General features: G+C 42.3%; 1 long non-coding RNA gene across 1 annotated transcript in view; it reads left to right on the top strand.

The window, feature by feature from the left end:
• Positions 1 to 25192, top strand: part of LOC148051513 (uncharacterized) — a 49371-nt gene that overhangs the window by 22759 nt on the left and 1420 nt on the right. The window contains exons 2-4 of the long non-coding RNA XR_015699831.1: positions 7915 to 8159; positions 9333 to 9572; positions 17876 to 18052. This is a non-coding gene — a long non-coding RNA (uncharacterized LOC148051513). The remainder of the gene's footprint in view (positions 1 to 7914; positions 8160 to 9332; positions 9573 to 17875; positions 18053 to 25192) is intronic.

Genomic DNA, 25192 nt, shown 5'->3' with positions numbered 1-25192 from the left:
GCTGAGTAATCATTGCTGTTCAGTCCTCTTAGAAACGAAATAGTAATGTGGTGCTACAAAACTTACACTTCTGGTTTTTGCCCTAAACTCAGTAGAAGAGAAAAACTGTGGGCAGAACTGAATTGTTTGATCAGATTTGGGTGAAATTGTGCTAAGAAAAATTATAAAATAAAATCCAGCATCTCTGTATAGACCTTTTCATTAGTCCTGCCTTAGCTGGTCCGAGTTCTGTACATGACAATCCCATGTGAATAACCTTGGAAGAGATGTTGTGAAAAGGAATTGTGCAAGCCTAGATAATGCACTTTCTTGTAGTTCAGTTTCAGAATGGTTTGACGGATCTTTTCTTTCTTTCTTTCTTTCTTTGACCCTGTATGGGAGTGAAATGGCTTTGTTCACACTAGATTCAGGAAGTCAGTGACTATAGAGTGTGAGTGAGCTTGAGGTGCCTTTTTTGTGGTTGAAGACCTAAGGTTCTTATACCTGCTTGTCATTTTTGGAAAACTTCCTCCTTTCTGGAGTTTGAGGGACACACCAACATTACCCTGCATGGGTTTTCCCCAGACTCCCATTTCCCTTACTCCACAGACCTGCTATCACTGTTCATGCCATAGCTTCATCTAGTTTGTAGTGACATGCTTCTCTCCTGCTTAACGTGTACGTCACATACAAATTATGGCACTTCAGCAAGGTCTGACTTTGTAGAGAAATCAGTATGTCTGTGTGTGTTTGAGCATGGGAATGGGCAAATGTATTTTACATGCATATGTAAGAGATGGAAAAAGAACAGCAGCTTATTAATGAAATGATTCTTCAAGTTTGTTATAACCTTTTAAGTTTATATTTTCAAATGTGCCCAACGTTTTAGGTGGTTGAATTTTAGGGGCCTAATTTAAAGAGGCTATGTACTTACTCTGGACTTTGATATCAGACTCCTTTACAATAACTGTTTGGAAGGCAAAAAGGGAAACAGCTGAAATCACAAGTCAGTGCTGAACTGCCAGTCCATTAATTTTTAACAATGACATGTTACACCATTTGGAGAAGCAAGATGCTCTTAGTTCTCATGAAAACAGCAGTGCTTAACTTTTGTTTGCTTGGGAATAATTATGCCAGCTTTGGACGTAGGTTTTCATACCTCCCTTCACAGTGCTTGATGATCGTCAGATGCTCTATCTGTCAGTAAGCCACTTCTTTTTGAAAACCACACAGTTAATTTCCAGAGGGTTCTTTCATTGACATGGCATAAATGTGATTAAATATACTATAGTTAAGTTACAGAATCCCCGAGCGTTTAATCTCGGTAAACCTGAAAAGTTAAACACCTCATATTGCTTTCAGAGCTTTATTCCATCCAGAAGAAACCATCTGCTTTCCACCAAAAATCACTCTGTTTCCTTGATCTCTTCAAATTAATCCTACTGTGATTAACTTCAATCCAATTAAAAAGAACATGTAGGCAGCTGCACAGGTCTGATTACGTGTGGACATGATAGTAGGGCTCCTTATAGGGAAACCAGATTAAGGGCCAATGTATTAGGCTAGATGAGGCTGGTAGCAATACTTCAAACTCTGGTATCCTGGCACGACATGCAGTGTATAATAGTACCATACTTGCTAGCTATAAAGCTCCTTACATTCAAGGAACTCAGATTTTCATGTGTGTCTATATATCATTACACATCCCTCTGAAGATGCTATGAGACTGAGTATTTACGTCTATAGCAAGATCTTGAAATATGGCTTTATTTAGTGCAGAGGGCTAAAGCACGCCACAGGGGAAAGGCATTCTCCCGCTGCATTTCCACGAGCCTGTGGCAAATGGTGTCTTCCTTGTTTATTCTCAGTGAAACTGCCAAAACCAGGGGGATTATTTGGGAGCCTAAGAGTTGCTGGAGGTTTTTTCATTTTCGTACAAAAGCCTGTAGAGAAGGGGCAGACTTTTAGGCACAAATTCGGAGAAATCATCCTGCACCTCGGCCTCCAGGCTCGTGCTTCTCGTGAGCCACCTCTGGGTCTCACTGCCCAAAACACAAGGCACGGAGTTTGCCATGGAAATTTGTCTGTCTGAGCATGTGTGTTCCTCTGCATGGCGCTTAGCAGGCTCCCAGCATTGCAAAGGCTTGTTCCACGCCACGGAGGAATTACCATCAGCTTGTGCTGCTAATTTAATGAGAAGCACTTCAGAAACGTTTATTGTTATGAATCATATTGCCATGAATAGCCCTGCGGTTGGTGGTGGGCCAGACTTGGAAATGGCTCAGTGCCCAGCGCATCTGCTTTCAGATACCTAAGTGGGGAGTTTGGTGGCTGGGATTTGATTGTTCCCAGGTTGGACTGCTGGAGACTATCCGGCCTTGAAAAAACAGCAAGAGCAAGCCCAATTTGGGATTTTTTTTAGCATATGTAAAGAAAGGAGAGAAAATGCCACTCTCAATTTGATCTTTGAGACATCTTTGAAGGACCTGACCATGGTGTGACCAAACCTGAAAGCCACTCCAGAAACACGATTATAACACAACAGGAAGAGCAGAGCACTTCTGAGTAATGAGTCCAGCATTACAAATTAAGGCTGAAAGCTTTTATGATTGAATTGGTAGCATTACAACCTGGGCATCGGCTGCTTTTCTGTGATTGGAATAGGGCTTTTTTATTAAGGCTGTTTATATATATATATCCATAGATTGTCATTAGCAGTTAGACAGTGATTTGTAGCAGCACAAAATTATTCCATTGAACGTCACTGCAGCTTCTATTCTTTTTCAGCTTCTCTCTTTTTCTTTCCTTCCCTCCCTCCCTCTGTTTTTTTTAACTAAAAAAAAAGGCGGAGAAGACCATTACCACACTGATTTACGTAAATACAGCCCTAATTCAGACTAGTGTTCCAGCAGTCACATAAAAATGATTCAGTGCCAAGCTGCTTGTATCTTTAATAGCTTCTGGGATGGAAGGAATCCTCTTCCCAGTAAGGCCACCTCTGAAGGACTGGAAATGTTGCAGATTTTTCAGCAGAGCTGCACTGAATACTAGCATGATGAATCAGTGACTGCAGGAGCATCTAATTCAATTAAAGCTCTGCATCAAAGAACTCTGGCTGTCAACATTAGCAACCAGGTAAGGATCCTGTTGACCTGAGTATTTAAGATGATCTTCAGAGATTTTCAGAACAGGTGGCCAATATCCATCTACTATTGATCCAATATTATGCCAGGTAGAAAATATGGAGCTAACTAATTGTTATCTGATTAAATCTGATGATTAGTAAGAAAGCCAGAATGTCCCATTTATTAGTGTAGCGTATTTTTGTCTCTTTCCCACTATACTTTTGTGTGGTTTTCTTACATGTATCATAACCTTTGTTCTCTAGGTCACTTCTGTGTACGAAGAGACTGTAAACAGGATATGCATAAATGAAAAATGTAAAGCATTACTTACAGGGGAATGCACCCAATAAAATGAGCTGGCTAAAAGGCTGAGCATTAACCCACTCACTACCACAATGAAACATTCAAACAGTCTTTATGGGCCAGGCCAGTAGGGCAGGGACATCTTCTTCCATCGCTCCTTGGGTTGCAACATCCATGATGTTGCAGTTTCCATCTCCTGAGTCTTCCCATCTTACTACCACCACTGCCTGTCCCTGTCAGTGTTTTCCATGTTCACATTCTGGACTGCTTACTGTCCCCAACTCAAAAAATACACTCTGTGTTTTCACTTTTCTGACCTAGCATGGTTTTAGGTTCTCATGGACTTTCTCACACCATAACAGCATCTTGCCCAGTAAAACGCACCTGAAGTAAAACAAGCGCAGGTGCTGAAATGCAGCCTTGCCATTAATATTTCCTCCACCTCTTCCAACTTGCCGCAAGCATTGATTGCACGTTGAATCGAACTATTTCCGGCTGCTCATAACAGAAAGAAATTGGTGGTCACCCCTCAGTCCCCTCTGCCTCAGAGTTTGCAAGTCCTCTGCCTGGGCACTGGGCCACCAAAGCAAAGGGAGCTCTGCCTCCCTCAGTTTTAAGTATAATTGTGCTGCCTTGTATGTACTGTTAGCCTAGAGACATCTCTGTTATCTCAGAATAAGGGATAATAATGTTTCTCTGTGGAAATCAGCTGTTCTCTCCACCACCAGTGTCTTTATAGGGATATATTTCAGCATGGGGAGGTTCGTATATAGAGGCTTAAATAGCCAGATTTCCTAAAGTACTGAGCAATAATATCAGCTGAGATCTCTTAAGTAAAGGTGATAAAGAGACCAGAGAGAATGCAGTATTTCTGGGTTGGTTTTGGAGTTTGGTTTTTTGTGCTGTGGGGTTTTTTTTTGTTGTTTTGTTTTGGTTTTTTTTTTACCCTCAGCTGGTTTAATTGGGAGGTACTGGTTGGTTAGCATTTGTAATAGGAACTTATCTCGCTTATTTAGGCTGTTTAAAATAGCCTGGTTACAGATATCAGCTTTTGCAGTATCTGTCTGGCTTCAAAAGTCATTAGATGAGGTTCGGTGAAGGTGGACACTGTTCAGACAGTGCACCAATATTCTACAGCTGGGACTTCGTAATACATATTTGGAGAATGCTGAGAAGAGCATATCATATATAGTGTAATATTTTAATACAAATTTTATTCCAAGAAGGATGTGCAGCTCACAGTATAAGGCAGCTCAGTGTCATTCAGAATCGCCTGAAGAGCAGGCTTGGAGACCTTAAACCCTGACTGTTATTAGCTCTTTTTAAGAACAGTCTCGATAAGTGTCTATCCTGCACGACTAGTCTACTTGATGCTGCTGTGGGCAGGTGAATTGAACAGATGTTGTCCTGAGGTCCCTTCCATGTCTATTTCCTAAGATTTTGTAAAGGCCTTTCTAAAGGTAACAGCACTTGCAATCATGGAGAAAACAGATCTAGTGGTCAATTATTTCTATGAGAAATTAATAATCTGTGACATTAGGTAGCAAGACTTGTAATGCCAAAATACACAGCGTGGTATGACTCTCCTGTTCCACACACAGGAATAAAGCAGTGGTAATGCCACAGAAGGCTAGAAAGTTACAGTGACTTAAAACTGGTGTTGCAAATAATGTCTGCGTGGATCAGTGTTTACCCCTGCAGAGACAATAAAGTGAACAAGGATCTTTAACCTTGCTCAGGGTCTTTGCCAAGTAGGTTCAAGAGATGCTTTGCTATTTTTGAGAGCTACGGAAGGATATTTTGCAAGTGTCATGTATGAAATTCCACCAGCACCTGTCTGGCAGAACTGGTTTTAATATCTGTCAGAGTTATTAGGAGGTTATCACCAAGAAGGTCATTCAGTGGCATGCTTTTCAGAGGCTGAATGATCCCAAGCAAGGGCAGATAAAATGAAGCCAAAGTGAGTGTTCATTAGCTAAGGAAAACATTCTTTTCTGGTGCTGTCAGTCACGTGCACAGAAAGAGAGATTCAATCATAGTGAAGGCATTGGACATTCAGCTCAGCTTGATTTTTTCAATTTTATAAACAGTAGGAGGCTCAGGAAGAAACAATGAGGAAAAACAAGGCTATAGAATCAGCAAATAGAGTCAACTTTTGATTCCTATGCCATTTAAATCCAAATTATAGTCATTTACTCAGTCCAGAGAGCCTGAATTTTCACTGTTTTCCAATTTAGGCATCTGTGACAGCAGACTCCATGAAAAAGTCCTGCTTCAAATTTAATTGATACATTCACACCTCCTCCCCTCTCCCCCCATTCTGCTATGGCAAATGTAATCCCATGTAGTTATTTGTGTTAGAAACAGTACAGACTGTGTAATAACCTTTGCACTTAGCAGGATAAAGGACGTGTCATTAGAAAATTCATGGCCCCAGATTCCCATCCTGCTGGACCTCACATTGCAGAAACACAACCTTCGCTTGGAGTCCTGGTTCCTGCCCTACTCCTGCAGGAGCTGCATGGACAGCTGAGGTTCTGTCTTGCTGAAGAATAGTTTTTAAAGACAATGACTATAATAGTGGTAATTATTTCTAATTAGATATTTCAATCTGAAAATAAATATTTCTTTTTTTCCTTTCTTTTAAAAACTCCTTACAAAAAGGTGACATTTCCTTTACACTGCCTTATTTATCAAATGTTGAAGCCCATAAAATTACTCCAGTTAACATCCAACTAAAACAATTTATTCAAAATGGGAAAAAAAGTGGTGAAAATCTTTGCTTGACTAAAATCCTTGGGCAGTTCAGTACTTTTGGGAGGTAGGACATCATATTTTGTCTAAATGAGTTAAGCACAAATCCAACTAATTCAGATTCCTCAAGATCCCCATGCTTGGTGTTTTCTGTGGACTGACTGGAAACGTTCCTGGTAGGACACACGGGCATGGGGATTTGTGTGGAATTTTAACTGTTTATGCCTAAAGTCTGGCAGGCAGACTCCCACGTTTTTAACATCTTATCTTGTGGACTTCCCTGTATTCAAAAATGTTTTTTTGAAGAGCTAGATTAAAATCCTTTTTGAAATTTTGAAATATGAATTAAGAAGTCCTCTATTCTTCATGTTGGTTCTGGCAGTTCCAGGTAAGTGGCTGTGTTCAAGCATCATTGTTGCCAGGGATCAGTATACAGGACCTCTTCTAGTTATTGTTGAGCACCCTCTCCTGGCTCTCTGCTATTTGCACATAAGTCATCTCATGAATTGAGTGCTCTGGGATAAACTGCAGTGCCCAGCTGAGTTTAGGAGGATGACTTTTCAGATGGTATGAGTTGCTGCTCTCCTTTAAGGCTACCTGATTTTTTAACAGCCTAGCTGGGTTGCAGCTGAGAAATCCTTCTAGTGGTGAAATTCCTCGGTAAGGATTTTTTTCTTTCCTCTAATGCTGCTTCTAACGGATCCCAGAAAAGCACTTGCGGAGTAGAGAATACAATGCAACAGGCATAATCTGATAAGGGGATTATGCCCAGTTGGTAAAAGGTTGTTTACTGAGTGACTGAGCCAACATTCACATCTCTCAGTGGATCTTATCTTTCTCTTAATACCTCAGGAGGCCTAAGGCTGAGTCTAGGGATGAATTGGTGTGTCATAAAGCAAGTTTATTTGCAGGGATTACAGCAATAAGCAGCAGCTACAATGAAAATAGGAGGTGATGTTGGGGGATTACCCTCAGTTAAGAGTTACAATGTGAGAAACGGCCATCTGATTTTTGGATCTCATAATAACTAGAGTTGGGGCATATGAAAGTTTTCTTGCACTATGTGACTGTCTGCTTGCCATGACTAATGCAGTGCAAAACTCTTTGCACAAGTCATAGCAGAAAGGGCAAAAATCTTCACTCTATCACTCTCCTGTTATTCCACAGTCATGCAGCCAAGCAGCATTATTGCTAAATTTAACAGTTCCCGGGCACCTAGTCTGGATCCATCCAGTAGCTTCAGGTATCTAATGAAGGCACCTGCATTAGGTCTTGACCAATCATCACCTTTGCAGTTTGTAGGAGTTAGGCATCCCTAGAGGGCCAGGTTCATGCTGTGGAATGATCTCCCTCTGCTGAGTACAGCAGCAGCCTAGGGAGGTGAAGTGCTTAATTTGGGTCCCTGATGGATAGGTGGGGGGCTCTGCTGTTCTTATCAGCCCATGTCCATGATGGCTTCAGAGAGTTATTTGCTCTTGGTTTATACTATACCTTGAGGCAATCACCACTGCACAGCGTACAGAGTCCAAGAACCAGGTTCTTCCTAAAGGTGCTAACAAAAGCTTCAAAACAGCATCATAGCCAGTTCCCTGAGTGCTGACAATTTTCAACATGCAATTTAAGTGTTTCCAGGCTGTTTTAAAGTTTTAACATTGCCCAAAGTCTCTGAGATATTTGTTCTAATTATCATGTTAAATAAAACATTGATTTAGCAAGGAGTTTCTAACATCAATCCCTCTCATTTTACTCTCAGGCACCGTTCTTGCCCAACCCAAGGCATTCTCAGAGGAAAAGGACATTTCTGAGTACTGGGAACATCATCACAGAGCATGCACCAAACAGTTCGAAGCTAATTTGCAGCAGCCGAGGATTGCACTACCTCACCTTTTCATTGCACTGTGCTCTGTGGTTTTGTATTCTATACAGCAAGTATGACCCTGGCTTTTAATGGAGGAAAGCCATCATCCTCTCATAGATGCCATTGTGGGACTGTTTGGTGTAAGTAAAGATATCCTATTCAGATCTTTGATTTCAGCCTTCTAGCCAGCTTTCATTTTGGATTACACTCAATTAGAAGGTGCTTTGAATTTTTCTGCTGTTTAATTGGAGAATGGGAATAAAGAAGCAGGTAGAAACAAAGAGAATACAGAAGTATTTTCAGGTCATTGAGAAATCAGAGCAGCAGTGTTACTGAATTTGAGTGGATGTGAGCAGGGGCTGTTTCAATTTGTGTGTGACTTTGATACAAGCAAAGAGACCAAAATCTTATGGTTTTTAAGTCAAGAGGCTCAAAGAATAAATTGACTGCAGCTGAGATCTGAAGCAAACTACTTTGTTTATTTCCTTCTTATGTGTGAGAGTACACCTTTTAAACTGCCAGAGAAACTCCCTAATTTGCAATAATGAGCTTAACTGGAAGAAAAAGAAGAGCACAAGAAGAGACATCATATCACAAAGTATTCATATTTATTTATTCCATGCTGAAAACAATCATCCCAGCTTTCTTTTGTCTGATTCCTACATCTCCGGGCCAGAGTTTCATCAGGAATAAATGCAAGTAGTTCCGCTGATTGCAGAGGGCCGCATTCACCAAAATATCCCTGTTTCATGCCAGCTCAAGTAAGCGAAGAATTCACAATATGGGGCCTCGCTGTAGATGTGGCTTTGCTAGACAGTGTTTATTGCCGTTGATTATCATTTTTGTCAGGTAATAGAAGCAAGGGGAGGCCATAATAGGCGTGGAGCAAAGATGGCTAGATGGGAGGCTTTTGGGGTGAAAGCCAGGGTGGGAGCACATTTCTTGCCTGGCTACAGGGATGATATTGATGACTCTGTGATTTTTTTTTTTTTTGTGTGGGCTTCAGCATTCTTGGCCAGGGCTCCCTGTGTACACACGTGACATCCTGCACAGGTGGCACAGCGCCCACTGCTGTCAGACCTGGCCAGGTCCATGTTGTGATGTATCCTCAGACCATTTCTAGCATTAGGCTGAGTCAGCAGTGATGCAGATTTTTTTGCCCACACTAGGCTTTCAAGCAAGTGTAGGAGCTTTGTTACTTGCACCAAATCTACTCCCCGTGTCTTTTCTATCCCTGTTATCTGGGCTGGCTAGATTAATACTACCGAATAGGCCCGCATGGGATGGAATCTTATTTTGTGTTTTTACTGTAGGCCTAATGGACTGTACCAGTACCCTCCATTGGCAGAGAAGAGTTGCAGAGTGAGAAGAGCGCATTATACTATCCGGTACACCTGTAATCATTTGCAAGATCATGCTGTGGAGCAAGGCTTTCCCAGCTTCCTTAACATCCGCAAGCCAGACCCTCATCTGGAGTAACTTGGCAGTACTCCACAGAGTCAACGGAGCACAGCCAAACTGCAGCAGCCGAGAGCTGGGCCCTGCATCTTGAAGTAAGTGAATTTGCTCGGCTAATTGCACGCAAGTGCTCCCTCCAAGCACCTGTAAATTGTTGAGTTTAATAGGGTGGCAGCTGTTGCCGGCTGCCTGGGTTCTTGCTGCCTTGGAAATAGGTGGGAGATGAGAGCAGCAACTTGCAGCGTGATTATCTTTTTCTCCATTTCCCCTCAATTTCATTGTTATCTTCTCTCTTAAGAGCGCTTAAAAGCATTTGTTGCTCTTTATAACACCCACAGGAGCTGTTGTGAAGTGCACTTTTTGTGCTTAAGGTTTCAAAGCCTAAAATCTCTGACCTTAAGAGGTTTGGAGGGTGGCTTAGTTTGAAGTCTGCTGCCGTACAGACACCTGCAAAACATTGAACTTAAACTGGCACATCTGGAGGGAGGGATGGCTCATAATGATGGGTGGTTATATTGCTACATTTCAGTGCCGCCCTCCTGCTGCAGGAATTAGAGTTTGTTGCTGACTAAGTGGGAAGTAGGTGCCTGAATATTTGGATGGATCTGGCCTTTGGATGTGAAAGCTTGGTGCCCATAGCGGGACAATCGCTTTTGCAAACCATAGTAGAAGGGACACAGAGTTGCTAGCAATGAACGAGAGAGATTTTTTAGTTGCACAAGATGATAAAATCAGGGGCAAAATCAGAGCTTTCTGTGTGAGTTGCTGTAAATAACCTATCTGTGTAGTGGAAGGAATTTGGCACGTCTGGCCGTGGGATTTACCTGGCTGGAGTAACGCTCAATCTGCAGATGGCAGAGGGAGCTGAAGCTCTTAATGCAGGTACCTCCACCAATTCTTGAAGTGTGTTGGGGGAAATCTTCTTTGTGATGTATTACAGACAACCAGGAAGGACTCTGGTGAATGTATTACTCTGAAGCCTATCTGGGCTTATAACAATCCCTTCGCTGCTCCTAAAATAGGTAAGGATTGTTGGCTGTGTAGTTATAATGGTTGAGTGCAGGCAACTCAGCTACCTCAGTTAAGAGCTAGGATGCTATGGACTTGCTAGTCTTTCTATTTTTGCAGGATAGAAACCTGTGTGTGTGCCTGGAGTCCTCCAGCAAGCATTGCCTTCATGTGTAGCTTCATGCTGCCATGTCTCTTCTGTCCTAGGTTGTAAGGCATGTGTGGGCCTAGGCACGTTTCCTTGTGTGGCAACTGCAGCTGGGTCTGTGACCTATACATATGAATGAGCATCAAGGTGTATGGGGAGATCCCCTGGTATAGTAGCATTGCCTGTAGTCTTACTTTAGATAAATGAACTTTTGTGTTAATGCACTGCTGGTAACAGAGGAATTCCTGACCCTGAGCAGTCAGAGCAATCCTCAGCCAGGGAGGATTTGCTCCTCCCAGGAATAATCAGGCAGAGCAGGAGCATACTTTGCCTGGTGTCAAAGTGATGCCATGGCACGGCAAAATCTTCAGGAGTCACTGGGAAGGGAGAAGAGGGGGAAGGGGAAGGCCACGTGCAAGGACCTGACTTTGTAATGCGGTGGGTAGGATGCTCCCCTGGCAGGGTGTGATAAAGCCTGAATGCCAGGTCCTGCTTCCCAGCACTGTCAGCATTTTAAATTCAGCAGATGAAACAAAGAAAGTACAATAGATCTCATCCCTCGATCTGACACCAAAATAAGATGGCAACCAAAGGAAATACTCAGGCTGGTGAGCTTTTGAAATCCTGGCTGTTGGTTTTGGAATTGGATTTCTTCCCCCGCCCCACTTTGTTTATTCTTATACTTGCCAAGTGGCCAGGGACTCCTCTCTGTTCCTGACCACAGATTGCCTTTCTTTGGCTTCAAAGAGGGAATAAGTTTAACCAGTATGTTAATAAAATGACAAGGCCTGTCACAATTAATAGTCACATGAAATCATGTGTGAAGAGCATTCAGCTGTAGCTGTCCTCAGGAGAGAAGAGTTTCCTAAATATCTTAACAGAAAGAAGGAAAAGAGGCAATTTGTCTTTCTCCCCAACTACTGTTTGGATCAGCTTGGTTATTTACAGGTTATGTGCCCAGTTTAGGGGCACATCAGATACAAATCCGCTAGCCCACCAGCTAAGACCCTCCAGGACCAAGATCTTAGTTGGTGTAGACCCAAGAAAACCAACTTGTCTCCACTGAAAATCTGGCCCTATTGCTGTCCTTTGCTTTTTGACTTCAACTCCGGAGTCAGCTTTGGCATCAGTTATCCAGAGCGAGGGGCACTGCTTAAAGCAGAGCCAGGAGACAAGAGTCACTTTGCACACAGGCAAACAGCACCCGGCAAAGAATATTGCTGCCCGCAGAGAGAGCTTGGGGGGGAATTGGCAGTGAAAGGGTAAAAAAAAGTTTGTGAAACCATTAGAGAAAGTTTGGCTTTTGCTAAAACTTGGAGTGGTGCTCCGCTGGGAGCTCTTCTAGCCCAGGGGCCGTTTGCTGTTTGAGATCATTAATAGCCAGCTCAATTTCCTCTGGTGTGATTGGCTGAGCCAATATATTCCTATTAATTTGACTGAGCTCGGAGACAGAGAGGAAATATAAAAACCTCTTCAAGCTGCTGGTACCTTCTGGGATCTCAGGCATATAGAGGTCTTGAGAAATCTTGACAAATTCAGACTTGGGGGTATGTTTTCTAAGTGGTTCACAGGGGTTTAGCTGCATGTTAATGGGCAGTGTTCGGGTAAAAAGTTGCAAAATGGTTTTGGCATAAACCCTGTGGTGTCTGGTCCTGGTTTTTAGAGGGAGTGACACTATCTCCAGGAATAATCTAGCCTTTTATGTGGGCTTCCAGAGAATTTGCTGATATTCTGCTCAATTTCTACAGTGTAAATAAAATTGGTTTGGATGTTTATAGCCCAGATCAGCAGCTGCTGTAAGCTATATAGCCCAAATAATAGTAGTGAGATCTATTGAAATGCCACTGGGCTATAACCCTTGAGTAGCTGCCCCAGCCTGCTTCCTTCCCCTGTGTTGCATTGAGTGGTTAGGAGCACTTGTCCATTGACTAAGATCTTTCCTTTGTCTGAGATGATTTAAACCCACCCTAAAAAAAAAAGCACGTGAATTAACAGAGCAGGAAAGTGAAAAAATGCGCCTTCTGTTTTCTGAATCGTTGTGAGGTTTGGCACCTGGGTCTTGCTGCTCCCTGGAGCAAAGTGAGACTTCTGAATTGCTGAATGAAAAAAAAAAAAAAATTCCCCACTTTATCTGTCTCTGGATTTAACCTGGAATTCTCTCCTAGTCAAACTTCACAGTGATGTCCCTGTCCATTTCCACAAAGCATACCAGCTTAAAAGCAATTTGTATCTATCGTTCATCCAGGTGCCTTCATGCTTGGTTATGAAAGTGTAGAAACCCCCAAAACATGGTTTCTGCCCAGAGAGCTGCTCTCCGTGCCTAAGATGCCAGGCAAGGAGTGGATTCAGGTGCAGACACATAAACAGCCAAAAGAGAGGTAATACCGGGAAGCAGGTGGCACAGCAGCCTCAACACATGGGCTACATCACTGTGTCCTGAAATGATGTATGTGCAAGAAACCAGTGCATCAGGATAGAAAACAGTTCAAGTATGGATCATACAGAATTTACACTGCACGTGAAAGAGCTGAGATGTACAGGGTTTAGCTGTCTACCATGAGGAACTAGCTCCAGAGAGGACAATGCTTCACTGATAGAAGAGCGCGGTATAGTTTGTGTGTGTGTGTGTGTATGTCTATATGTGTGTGTGTGTGATTCAGTTAATCAGCAAAGTGTGCAATAATTTGCCTTAATGTGAAACATGTACCTTGATCAGCAAATTATCTGCTTGCACATTAAATTATGCACTGTGATCTCTGAGGTGTATTAAATATTGAAATCGGAAATTTTATCATTAATGGAAACCTAATGAACAACAACGACATTATGCGCCTCGGTTGACTTTTGTCAGAAGCAACCCATTGTAGTTGGAAGGTGACTTTTCTGAGTCTCTGGTGGTAATATGCCAATTATTCCAGTTATCAATGCCCCTGGAGGCTCCAAATGCTTGCCATCAATGTTTTACCTCAGATTGTGTATGGAGTAGTGTTTCTCAGTATGTAGATAAAAGCCGGTTTGAATGGACTGGAGGAAAGAGAGACCAGTTTTTACCATGCAGATTTATAGCTAAAGGCATTCTACCAGCTTCTGTATTTCGGCTTCTTTGATCCTATGAGGTGGCTTTTAGGATGTGCAGTTTCTTTGGACTTTGGGTAATAAAAGCACAAGGTGATGCCTTCGCCTACAGTTAATGTGTAGGTGCCTAAATTAGAATATATACATATGCAATGCAAAAAGTGCCTGAGGATGACTCTAGGTAATTCTGTCTCTGAAATGATTATTGTTGGGATTATTGAGCCATCAGAAATCCCAGTCAAGATCAAGGTCCCATATAGCAGACTGCCTCTCCCGTCCTTGCTCTACAGTTTAAACAGAGGGACAGAAAAGTAGTGTGACTTTTTCAAGGTCATTCAACTTGTCAGTGACAGACCAGGAGCTAAATGGGAATTTTCTGCTGTTTGGTTTACATTGCAGTACAGGTGTTGGATTGCAGGTCATATGTATTTATGTCCAAGTTAGCTTTTAACTAGCAGTATGGGCTTTGTCTACTATAAAAGGTGTCTTGGTGGGCTTGTTGAAGCCCATGTCACTGCTATGCCTACCCATAACTGTCCTTTCAAAGTGTCTCAGTATGTCCACATCACCCCCATTTACACCATGAATCATAGAATGGTTTGGGTTGGAAGAGACCTTAAAGATCATCTAGTTCCAACCCCCTGCCATGGGCAGAGACACCTTCCACTAGATCAGGTTGCTCAAAGCCCCATCCAACCTGGCCTTGAACACTTCCAGGGATGGGGCATCCACAACTTCTCTGGGCAACTTGTTCCAGTGCCTCACCACCCTCATAGTGAAGCATTTCTTCCTTATTTCTAATCTAAATCTACCCTTTCAGTTTACAGCCATTACCCCTTGTCCTATCACTAAGTGCCCTTGTAAGAAGTCCCTCTCCAGCTTTCTCAAAGGGCCCCTTCAGGTACTGGAGGGCTGTGGTAAGGTCTCTCTGGAGCAGCCTTGCACAAATAAAGCTGGAGTCTTTACAAAATGCTCTTACTGATGAACTAACCTGCTTGCTTTCTGCTCAAGTGGATAAGTTGAAGCCAGACTTGGATGCAACTGTAATTATCACGACATGGCAGATGTCACAGGTTCACAGCTTGATGGACAGCAAGCTCCAATTTCTGGTCTCTGTTCCTCAGCTGGTGTATGGGCTGCGTAGCTGGTTCCCTCCCAGGTGCAATTTGATTAGGAACGAGTGGAGCCATGTCTTTCCCCCTTTTCTGCTTGGACCTGTGGAGCAGAAGTGGGGCCAGGAAGATGATGGCCACTGTTCATCCCATTGTAACAAACCCTATCAGCTACCAGGTGTGTGCCTGTTGGGTGAAGTTGGGTATTGACTTCTGTGGGAGGCTGTAGGCATGCACTGACCCTGCCTACAAACACAAAGTCCAGCCTGCTGCTGGATGAGACCATTTGCAGGGCTTAGAGAAGTCTCACTTTTACACCCTTCTCCATTGCTCCACACTATTAGACTCCCTTGTCTTTTATGACAGTCCTAAATTGCTACAGAAAACAGTATTGTTTTCTGCTGGCTTAACTATTGCATTCCTTAAGGCTTGTTTTTCAATGGTACACTTTACTGCCTGTTAAGTTAACTGGATTTTTATCTGCTTTGCCTCTGCCTGCCTTCTGCAAAAGCCCGTAGTAAGCCACAGCTTGCCCAGAGGAATATTCCAGGAGAGGAAAGGAAGAGTTCAGGAACAATAATAATGCAGCCCTGGCAATACTATTGCAAAATAATACTACAAAAATATTTAGGCATAAAAGAGTGGTTTCCCCCCCCCTTGATATCTACTTATAGTACAAAAGAAATAGCTCCCCAGGGACATACTACTGCTTGGAATAGATTGCAGGTCTAGTTTATCCTCTGTAGATGCATGTGCATCTTACAGGTATCTTTGAGATGTGCATTAATGGGGATGGTATCTTCTCTTTGTTGTTCCTGACCCCTGTGTCCCCACATATTGGAGAAGAAATGGATTACATTCCATTATATTCCCTGCGGTGTGATAATTGCCCTTGCCTGTGTTGAGGTAGGAATCTGCCCCTGGGCTGTGCTCCTCCCTTGTTGGCTATAGTTTGCCTAAAGGCTTTGCTAACTTTACCCTGAAATATGTTCCTACAGACAGTTTATGCTATTCTGAGCCAATTAAATACAACCACTGTTAAAATGTTTGCATCTCCTTGTGTAGCAACCACTGGGCTCTTTATCCTACAGCACTAGCAAGGTCTGCCTTGGGAAGGGACTTCTGTGCAACGTGGGCCAAGGGCACTTACTGTTCCCACGCAGAGCTGATCCCACCAGAGCCCACCCCAAGACACAGAACAGACACAGACTACTCTTTACAAAGCTTGTTGAACCAGAGGCAGGGATTTTGAGAGAGACATCTATATAGATTGTCAGACCCTTGTAATAATTTGAATAGTTCAGAGTAGTGAGTGTGGAATGAAGGTATCCTGGCACTGCTTTGATAGCTGAAGTTTGCCGTGATGAAGCTAAGGGCACTGGAGGGCTGTTTGTATCACTTCTATGGCTAAATGTGGCAGTAGATTGTAGTTTTCTTTTATCAGAAGTTGCTTGTGAGCTGATGTTGAGGGCTGATCCAAGCAGCAGGCAGCTTGCAGGGAGGTGATACCACGCAGCTGTTGTTTGCTCTACAGCATGTGTTTGGTCATTGGCTGGATGATTAATGTGAAGAGGAATAAAAGATGGATTCTGGTACCATGAAATTTAGGCAACAGTCAGAAGTATTACTGAAGCTCTTGTCTTATTGTTACAGGAGTACGAAGGATTCATCACTTCGCAGAGCAAATAATATATTATTTCACACAAACAGTAATAAATGATGAGGAGAGAAAGATCTTTAAATAGCAATGGACTGTGTTCATGGTCAAATTGCATCACATGGAAGAAGAGACAGAAATCAGTGCGGGAGTTTCAGGAATAATCAAATAAACAAAAGCTCAGTGAACGGGTACAACCAAGGATAGTCCTAAACCAAGGCCAGATCTCAAATTAATGTTCCTAGCAATGTAGAGGGGCTGTCATGATATTTTATTCTATTCTGCTTCTGTTGGAAGAACAAGAATTATTGCATGAAGGAAAGGGCAATTTATATTGCCAAACGCAATCTCTCAAGTAGTAGGAGTGAGACCTAAATCCTAACATTCTTGGTTTTGTATATTTGATAGCTTCTAATCCTTTAGCAGTGGCTTGCTTTGTGTGTTTCAGTTTTTAATTGCAGCTCTCTGAGTTAGTTACAAAAAAGATTAAAAAAGAAAACTGAAATTATCTGATAATCATGAAAGTTAAGGGTTCATAGAATAAATATTGTGAGTCTTGCAATGAAATGGTGATACTCATTTGCTGAGAGGGTACTGTTTCAGTTCAAAGAAATAATGAGGAGGAGGACACTGTGGCTGAGCGCACACCGGTAAAATCTTGCGCATAGAAGACTTTCATGTGCTTAGTATCCAGGGCCAGGAAAGTGCCTTTCCACCCTGTAAAGGGACTGTAATTGCATTTAAGCAAGTTAAAATATTTGTTCAGCAGTTGTGTGCCTTCAGATACCAAACTGCTTTCTGGAAAGGAGCAATTGATAGCTGATAATATTCCAAATGGTTATTTTCGAATACCGTCTCTGGCTATTCAAGAGCCAGATGTGCATTAGTTTAGCAATACCCTGACAGTTCAAGTTGCCTTTTTACTCACAGAACGTGGGTGGTAACAGATGGTGTCCACTTAAGCTGAGTTGTCCATTCCCATCCTGTCATTTCCAACTTGATAATTGTGATAATAAGATACCTTCTAACTTTAAATAGCCTGGGACTTCACATCTCATCATGCGTTTTCTGCCGTTCAGCCTGCTCTTGGATGAAGTATTCTGCATCTTTAATGCTGAAGAAATCTTATTCCTATTACATCTTGAAGCTGTTAATAAAAAATATTAGTGTGAGACTTTTCTACGTCTTCCAGATGTTTTGTCGTAAAGATGCCTTCTTCCTTCAATAAACGAAAAAGCAGTAATAGTGACAAGCAAAACATTCAGGTGACAGACCTGTGTTTAATCCACTGTTCTCATTTTTGTGCAAAGCTCTATGATTCTATGAATGCTGGGATTATGGGAATGCAATGAAAGCCCAGGATACCTCAGGAAATAAATGCTACTTTTCTCTCTGCAGAGCAAATTCATTCACCAGCTAGCTGGGAGAGGACGCTCTGCCCTTGGACTTGCTGCCGCACACAGGACATCAAGCTGGCCAGACTCCAGCTCGGACAAAAATTGTTGATTTGAGAGCTGTTTTCTGAAGCACCTTGTAAGATATGGGATGTTATGTCTTCCCCTGACACTGATGCTTGTAAGTCAATTTGGTGCCTTGAAAATTGTGCTGATCCATCATAATACAAGTGTAGCAACAATCTGAGAATGTGAGATGCCCCCGTCTTGTTTCTCCGTTGACTTTAGAGGGAGCCTAGGCAGATTTCTGAGGCTTAGCATCTGATTTTTAGATGCAAGAAACTGGATCATTTTGAAAACTCCCCTGTATGTCCAGTTGCACCACTGAAAACTAGGCATTGGGTAGACTGACCGAAAACAGCTCAGGAAGGCTGCAAAGATCTGAATGTGCTCTCCCCTGCATGCCAGCTCGATCTCTTCACCTCTTGGAAGTGAGTAAAACCTTTCACAGCCATCAACTGTATTTATTTTTCATTGGAAAGTTCTACTCTTTTAAGTTGCTGAAAAGGGAGCACAATATTCACCACCCATCAAAGTGAGTCCTATCCCCAAACATGCTGGTGGCAGGTTACACGTTTTTAGTATTGTGTTTCAACTTCTTTCTGGCTTCTCCAGTCCACACCCTGGGTGTAGACGCATGCCCCTCTCGCACAGCGGGCCCACACTGGTCTTGTGGCCAGGCTTTGTGACTGCTGCAAGATGGTGGGGCTCAGCTCTCCTGTTTCCATTGACTTGATGACAAACTGGTGCTGTCATACCAAATGTGGCAGAACAGAAAATTCTTCTTTACATTGGTAAGAAGCACCACACATGCGTGTTTTGCACCATATTGCAACTGGAAAGGGATAGTTGAACTGACTGATTGAGCTTCTCTTCGTGCTACTGATGGTCTCTCTGTCATCTTGAAATCTAGGACTGTTTCCTTGAAGCTTTTTAATAAGAGCTGCTACAGGCTTGGCATGTTGGCATTAATTTAGTCTTCATACAGGAACAAACCTTACAGACTTGCATAAAACACTAGTTGGAGCTGACCCTGATATAAGTAATTCTGCCTTGGGAGAGAAGAAATAATTAAAAACCTGTGCTCCTGAGTCCCCTCCCTACCTCTGTCCTATGATACAAATGTATTACTGAGGTCCACAGAGCTGGTGAGTTGTCACAAATTCCCTGGCTGGGGCACTCAGTTTGGACAGCTCCACTTCCCTCTGAACTGTCATTTGCACTCAGCCCTTGCTCTGGTAAACATCACCTTAATTTTCCAAAGTTTGGTGACTGTGTTTCTACTTCACGTCTAACACATGTGGCTTTCTCGTTGGCCTCCTCTCAACTGGATAAAGGCTATTTTGGGGCAGCGTGCCCTTTTTGTCCCTGAGCAGTGTATTTTGAGGAAAGGACAGTCACCCATTTCAACAGAAACTCACCTATTGTCCACAGCGTGTAATTCAAGGCAAGCCTGTAGTGTTGTCTCCTTGAAGAAATGCATCATCTTCTTTGTGGGTGAAATAGTGTCTGGGGCTGTCTGTGCAGCTGCAACATGTAGTGATGTGCGGATCGAGCAGGCCATAACATGGTCTTTCTAGGAAATGTTACAGCCAACTATAAAAGTAATGGAAGCAAGGATTTTTTTTTTTTATTAGGCTACAGAATACACATAAATAAATATTCAGGCTCTGTAGCTGCAAGTAAGCCCTAGGGCAAGGTCAAACGCAAACATTTCTATGACTTTTTGGATAACCTGTAATGGCCTTTTCTGCCTTCTAGCATGTAAGGTTCATCAGGCTTCTGGTCAGAGTATTGGGTTGTGCTTAGACCTCATGTTATTTCTTCCCTTAGGCTAGATATTGTCCTTTGTGGCTATTCTACTATAAAGGTCAAGCTGCTGAGGCATTAAGTGCATCCTTCCTTTTCCTGTATTAGCTGTTTTCTCTTTTTGGTCTGCTTCCTCATTTGAGGTTTGTGCTTTCCTTGTGCAGTTACAATGTGTATACATCAAAAGCAGGCTGAGCACCTTAAAGTACTCTCATTCTGTCTATTTTTTTCCTCTGGTTTCACAAACTGTTTCCTGTGTTGCACATTGATATCCCCAGGAAGACATTCTTTGTCAGGAAGCAAATTAAATTGAGTGGCAACGCTTGACACCAAGTTTATGGGTAATTGGTGATTAAGTTACCTCTGAGAAGCATTTGGTTCCCAACAAGAGAAACGGTATATTCTAAATATGCTCTAGTATACTTCAAGGCTTTTTAATGTGAGGGGAGAGTTATAGGATCATAGTTAATACCTTGTGATTAGCTGAAAGTTTGTCTTTCGAAGAACGGGATCTCTGCAGGAGCAGAGGCAATATGGCAGGAAATAAAATTACTGTGCTAGTTTGGGGTGTTAGGGGGGTGGTTTGGTTTGGGCTTTTTTTTTCATCTTTTTTTTTTTTTTTAGGGGCATGGTGGATAGAAAACTACAGTTAATGTCCCATGTGGGGAGCTGATGCTATCGGGATCTTGGAGTAACTTTGGCACCACCCAGCATGGCCAAGGCGTAGTCAAGAACTGTCAGCCAGGCTATGGTCTTTAACCACGTATGGCCAGCAAGTCCCTCTGTGATGACAGCTTCATTTTCTGTAACATGAGATTGTTCAAAATTTATCAGGAAATGAGGGTTATATTGGGGTATTTATATGTTTTCCTATGTTCTGTGCAAATTATATGTGGAGATCATCCTTGTCTTTTCCTGCAGTCTGGCCAGGGTAAAAGGAGAAAAGCTATTAAACTATTTCCTAAACACCTTTTCTGGCTCATCAAGGCAGAATCATGCGTACAGTGCTGGGCTTCCAACCTTTAATCTCATGATTAGCTGTAGCTGGATTGCTTGTACCTCCATTTACTACTCAAAGGTTCATAATTTTAAGACTGAATAGCTGAATTTCTTCTGCCTTGAGTCCTGGTTCTGCAAACAGTTCTTCTCAAAAGGAGATTTTGTGCAGTTCAGGCACTTGATTTGCTTTTCTATCTTTTAGTATAACCCTGAAAACTGCCTTGAAGATTATGGCCTTGTGGTACAGCATAGCACAGCAAGTGGGTTTTTTTTTTAGGTTGGTTGTTGCTTTGGTTTTTAGTTTGGCTCATTTTCTAGAAGCTACTAGCCCAAATTGGTTTAGGAATTGCAAAAAGACTGCTTTAGTGCTCTAAGCACCAAAATCTCAGTCCAGCAAAACTCTTAGGCCTAGGTTTAACTTTGAACATGTGCTTCAGTTTCTTTCATGCAAAATGGACTTTTGGGAACCCCTGAGAGTTTTATTCAACTCCAGCCACATTTTGGGGCCGGTAGCACACCTGGAAGCTGTGTATTTAGCTATGCATGGCAACGCTGGGCCGTGTTTTATTTCCCTGAAGATGGGGACTGGGACACAATTTTAGCTACAAGGTGTGTTATTCTTATAGGCTGTCTACAGTATTTAGGATTGAAGGGCACTCTTCTCCCTAACTGTGCTGTTTATTGGCAGTGCTGCTAATGCAGCTGTTTCTAGCTCACCAGTGAATGAATGAGAGGAGCTTGAAGTGGTTTATGTCCACTCAGACAGCAGCTCCGAGACGAGAAGGAAAGAAAGGAAACATGCAGTTGCAGAGCAGTTGCTTTGCACAAAGATGAAAACGCTGCTGCAGACTGTTCTGCCCAGGAAGGGATGTAGCAGTCTGAAAAAGCAGAAATAAAAGTAGTTTGGGACTTGGTTTCATTTCAGCTGGCACCAAAATCAGTATTTCGATGTGAAAGAGCAATAGCAAGTCTTATATTCCTGCAGAAGGAATTGGGATGAGAGATTCGGAAATGCGTGCTTTTTTTGCTTTGCTTAATAACAAGAGTCAGGTCACAGCATCTCTCTGTGCCTCAGTTTCTCACAAAATAAAGGGGAGACAATACTATTTATTGCATTAATGTGGTCTTTGGGGTTGAATTTACCCCCCATAACACAGGAGTTAATCATGTGGCAATCTCTCTGTAGGAAATAGAGACAGGAGAAACTCCAGAGAGCAAATGAGCCCAGCTGAGATCTGAATTGCTCTCTGGAGTTTCATATCTGTCCAGTGGCTAGAGAAGACGGTTAAGACAACTGCACATCCCTTTTAGGCATCTTGATTAAATGCCTGCAGGACAGCGGAATGAATCAAGATCTTGAGAGCTACAGACGTTACTGAATTTACACCGCCTGAAATATTTTCACTGGCTATGCAGGAATTTTGCAAGTGTAATATGCAAAAGACCCTTTTCTTGGAGGCACCCGGAGAGAACGCCATCCGCATGGCTAATCTCTCCTAGTATCCTGTTGCTTCTGAGGCTTATGCTAAAATTGTCATAAAGAAGAGAATTTTTTCTATTAACATGCAACCAGCATTGCATTTCCAAGTGCTAGGTGTCGTTTAGGGTCATTAGACTGCTCTTGCGCTGCAAACTTGGGGAAAATTGTGACGGACCTCATGCAAAGCTAGGGCTGGGATATTAGAAATCGTAATTCATAATTAAGCAGTGCCCTAAGCACTGCAGTTAATTAAAAGGTGTTTTTATGGGGGATGTGTGTTGTTATTGTTGTTTTGGCTTTTTGTTTAAAGAGTCTGAGTTTATTTCTTTTTGGAAGGCTTGCCTAAGCACTTTCTAACCATTATAATGTCATTATATATGGGATTCATTACATTAGAGACATTAGGGGAGATTAAAAAGGATCTATTGGAGGCACTGGCTGAAAAAGAAAGGATAAAGACTAGTTGCAGTTTGAGCTTTTATTACATGGCTTGAAACAAATGCTGAAATATTGTATTTAAGCTAAGTGTGTTTGTTGGAGGGAGCATTAAGGGGGAAAGCAAAGCAGCAAATACCACTCTCACCATTAAAGAAAGAAACCACAATGGCTGGGAACAGTGTGTTAATTAGCAAACTAATTTCCTTGTACTTTAAGTGCATAACAAGTTTTAAATGCCTTCCGAATGGCTTGATATCAATTGCATTTTGTTCTTTGAATGTAATTGTTTCCATGGCAATGCCGTGTTCTGCTGTACATGGATTATGTCTGTAAAGTCTTCCAGTCATTTATGGGAAGTCTGTATTAGCTTAGCAGCTGACCTGTATTCAGGTTATATTTTACTTTTGTTGCAGTTGTTTTACAAGCAAATGAACAAAAGAAAGTCCCTGGAAATGGGCCAGATCCTCAGTCCATCCCATTTGGCTTCGTTTCACTGATTTTAGTGGAGCTGTGCTGCATTACACCAGCCCCTGTTCTTTTGAATATCATCTTTATATATGCAGGAAAAAGGGCTGCAAATGTCATTTCCCTGCTATTATAGGCCATTGTTCAGGTCAATTTTAATTTGCTGCCTAGTGAGATGCTATCAAGTCAGCTCTTATTCCTCAGGGAGAGCAGGTAATGCCAGGGCATTGCTGTAGGGCTGCCAGCCACTGCTGGGCAGCTGGAAAGAGCCAAGAGGGCACCTTTGCCTTCATGGGGCAGTAGTCACCAATTGCAGCGTGACCTTGATGTTCCTGTTAGTGGGAGAGAAAAAGTTGTACAGGAAAAGGGCTAACCCACCAACTTCTCTGGTCTCTTTTTGAGCAAAGCAGCAGCACATTTGCTTTTCTCTGCCAGCTGTGCCTTTTCTTCTTGACTTTTACATGAGGTGCTGTAATTACACCTTGCTCAGAATCCCTTTACTTTTTTCCATGCACATTAGATTATTTTTTTTCTTCTGGTATCAGAAAGGATACTCTCTGTTCAAGAATTCACTAGAAGCCTGTGCTTTTCAGCTTGGCATTTTTTGGATTTCCCCTCACCCCATTTTCTAATTGTCATGAAGTTCAGTGTTACAAAATACAGTCTACTTCAGGGAGAAGGGCCAAATACCTACATTAAGATATTGAAGGGCTGAGTTCAAGTCCTAGCTCTGGCACAAGCTACTTCTCTAGCCTTGGGTAGATTAAATAGTCTCATAGCCTTGGTTCCCATTGTGTAAACCATTAATTTTTCATTTCTGTCACCATTTATCGTCCTTTCTAGTCCAACAGGACCAATTGTTTACCACTCTATGTTGATGCAGCACTTAGTAGAAAGGAGCTGGAAATCTCTGTGGCTCTCACCAGGAAAAAAATACTCTGTACTGGCATTTCATTTACTCGTTTCATAATTTACAGGCTTCATGTAAGAGTCAGTCTCCCAAAACTGGCACCAGCTGGACACTATGGTGTCTACCATAGTTTGGCTTTCTCTTTTTCATTCAGAAATGTGAGGCAGTTGGATTCATCGGTTTGTTTATATAGTTATAAAAGATTAAATAGAGGAAATACATAGCCAACTCAGGGAGCAAATGGAAACGTTTATACAGAAGGCTCAGCAGTTTCTGGTTTAGTGTGTGTTTTGTCTTTCCCATTTACCTTTGTTTGCTCAAGACAAAGACATCAAACAAAATCCTGACCTTGAAGAAAGACTGATGTGTGTGACACAGCATTCAGGAGAAATATACCCTCTAAAAAGAAGTTTGCATGAATGCTTGTGTCAGAGCGGAATTAAACTCTATTTGGGAGTGCAGGAGGAAATAAAAGAAACTCAATTTTGCACCATGTAGCTTCTGCACCAGCATATCTCCTTACATCAATAGTCTTTAATCTTTATTTGCATTCAGTTGTTCTTTGTGTAGTGTGTCGTATTGTCTTTTATTTAGACCCAGGTGCTCATGTTTATGACTCAGTTCTACATGACGTGAGGCATAAAGATATAGTAAGGACAGTCCTTGCCCTCAAGCACCTGCTAATGATAAGACAAAATAGGGGGGGACCAAAGTAAAAGTAATCTCTGTTTTACATGTAGGAAACTAAACTATGGAGAGATTGAGTCATTTGCCCAAGGTCCCATAGGAAAGTCATCCAAAGTTGGGAAGGCAGAGTTCATGCACTGGGTAGACTGCACTATCACAATCTGTAGCTAAATATTCAACATACTGGAGATTGAAGATAGGCAGGCGGTGTCCAGGCACTAAACTGCTAGAAAGGTGCTTATGCTTCAGTGGCGTAAATGTGAGGTAGAGCCAGAGGGCCTTTTTCACCTTCTGCCAAGTATCATCCAGGCGTTGAGTTCGAAGCCAGTCACAAGAGCTCCTGCAATGCCTGAACACACAGCACTCAGTAATAGAGTCGGTGAGTAATTTGCAGCAAGCAAGAAATCTAGCAAACAGCTCTTCCTTTCATGCTTGGGTAAAATATTGATCATCTCTAAAATATGAGGCAGCAC

The sequence above is a fragment of the Nipponia nippon genome, unplaced genomic scaffold (genome assembly GCF_047370975.1).
Source record: "Nipponia nippon isolate SJK-2023a ecotype South Korea unplaced genomic scaffold, ASM4737097v1 scaffold_6, whole genome shotgun sequence".
Classification (NCBI taxonomy): domain Eukaryota; kingdom Metazoa; phylum Chordata; class Aves; order Pelecaniformes; family Threskiornithidae; genus Nipponia; species Nipponia nippon.
The sequence above is the reverse complement of the archived record's forward strand: the minus strand, read 5'-3'. Positions and strand labels throughout refer to the sequence as shown.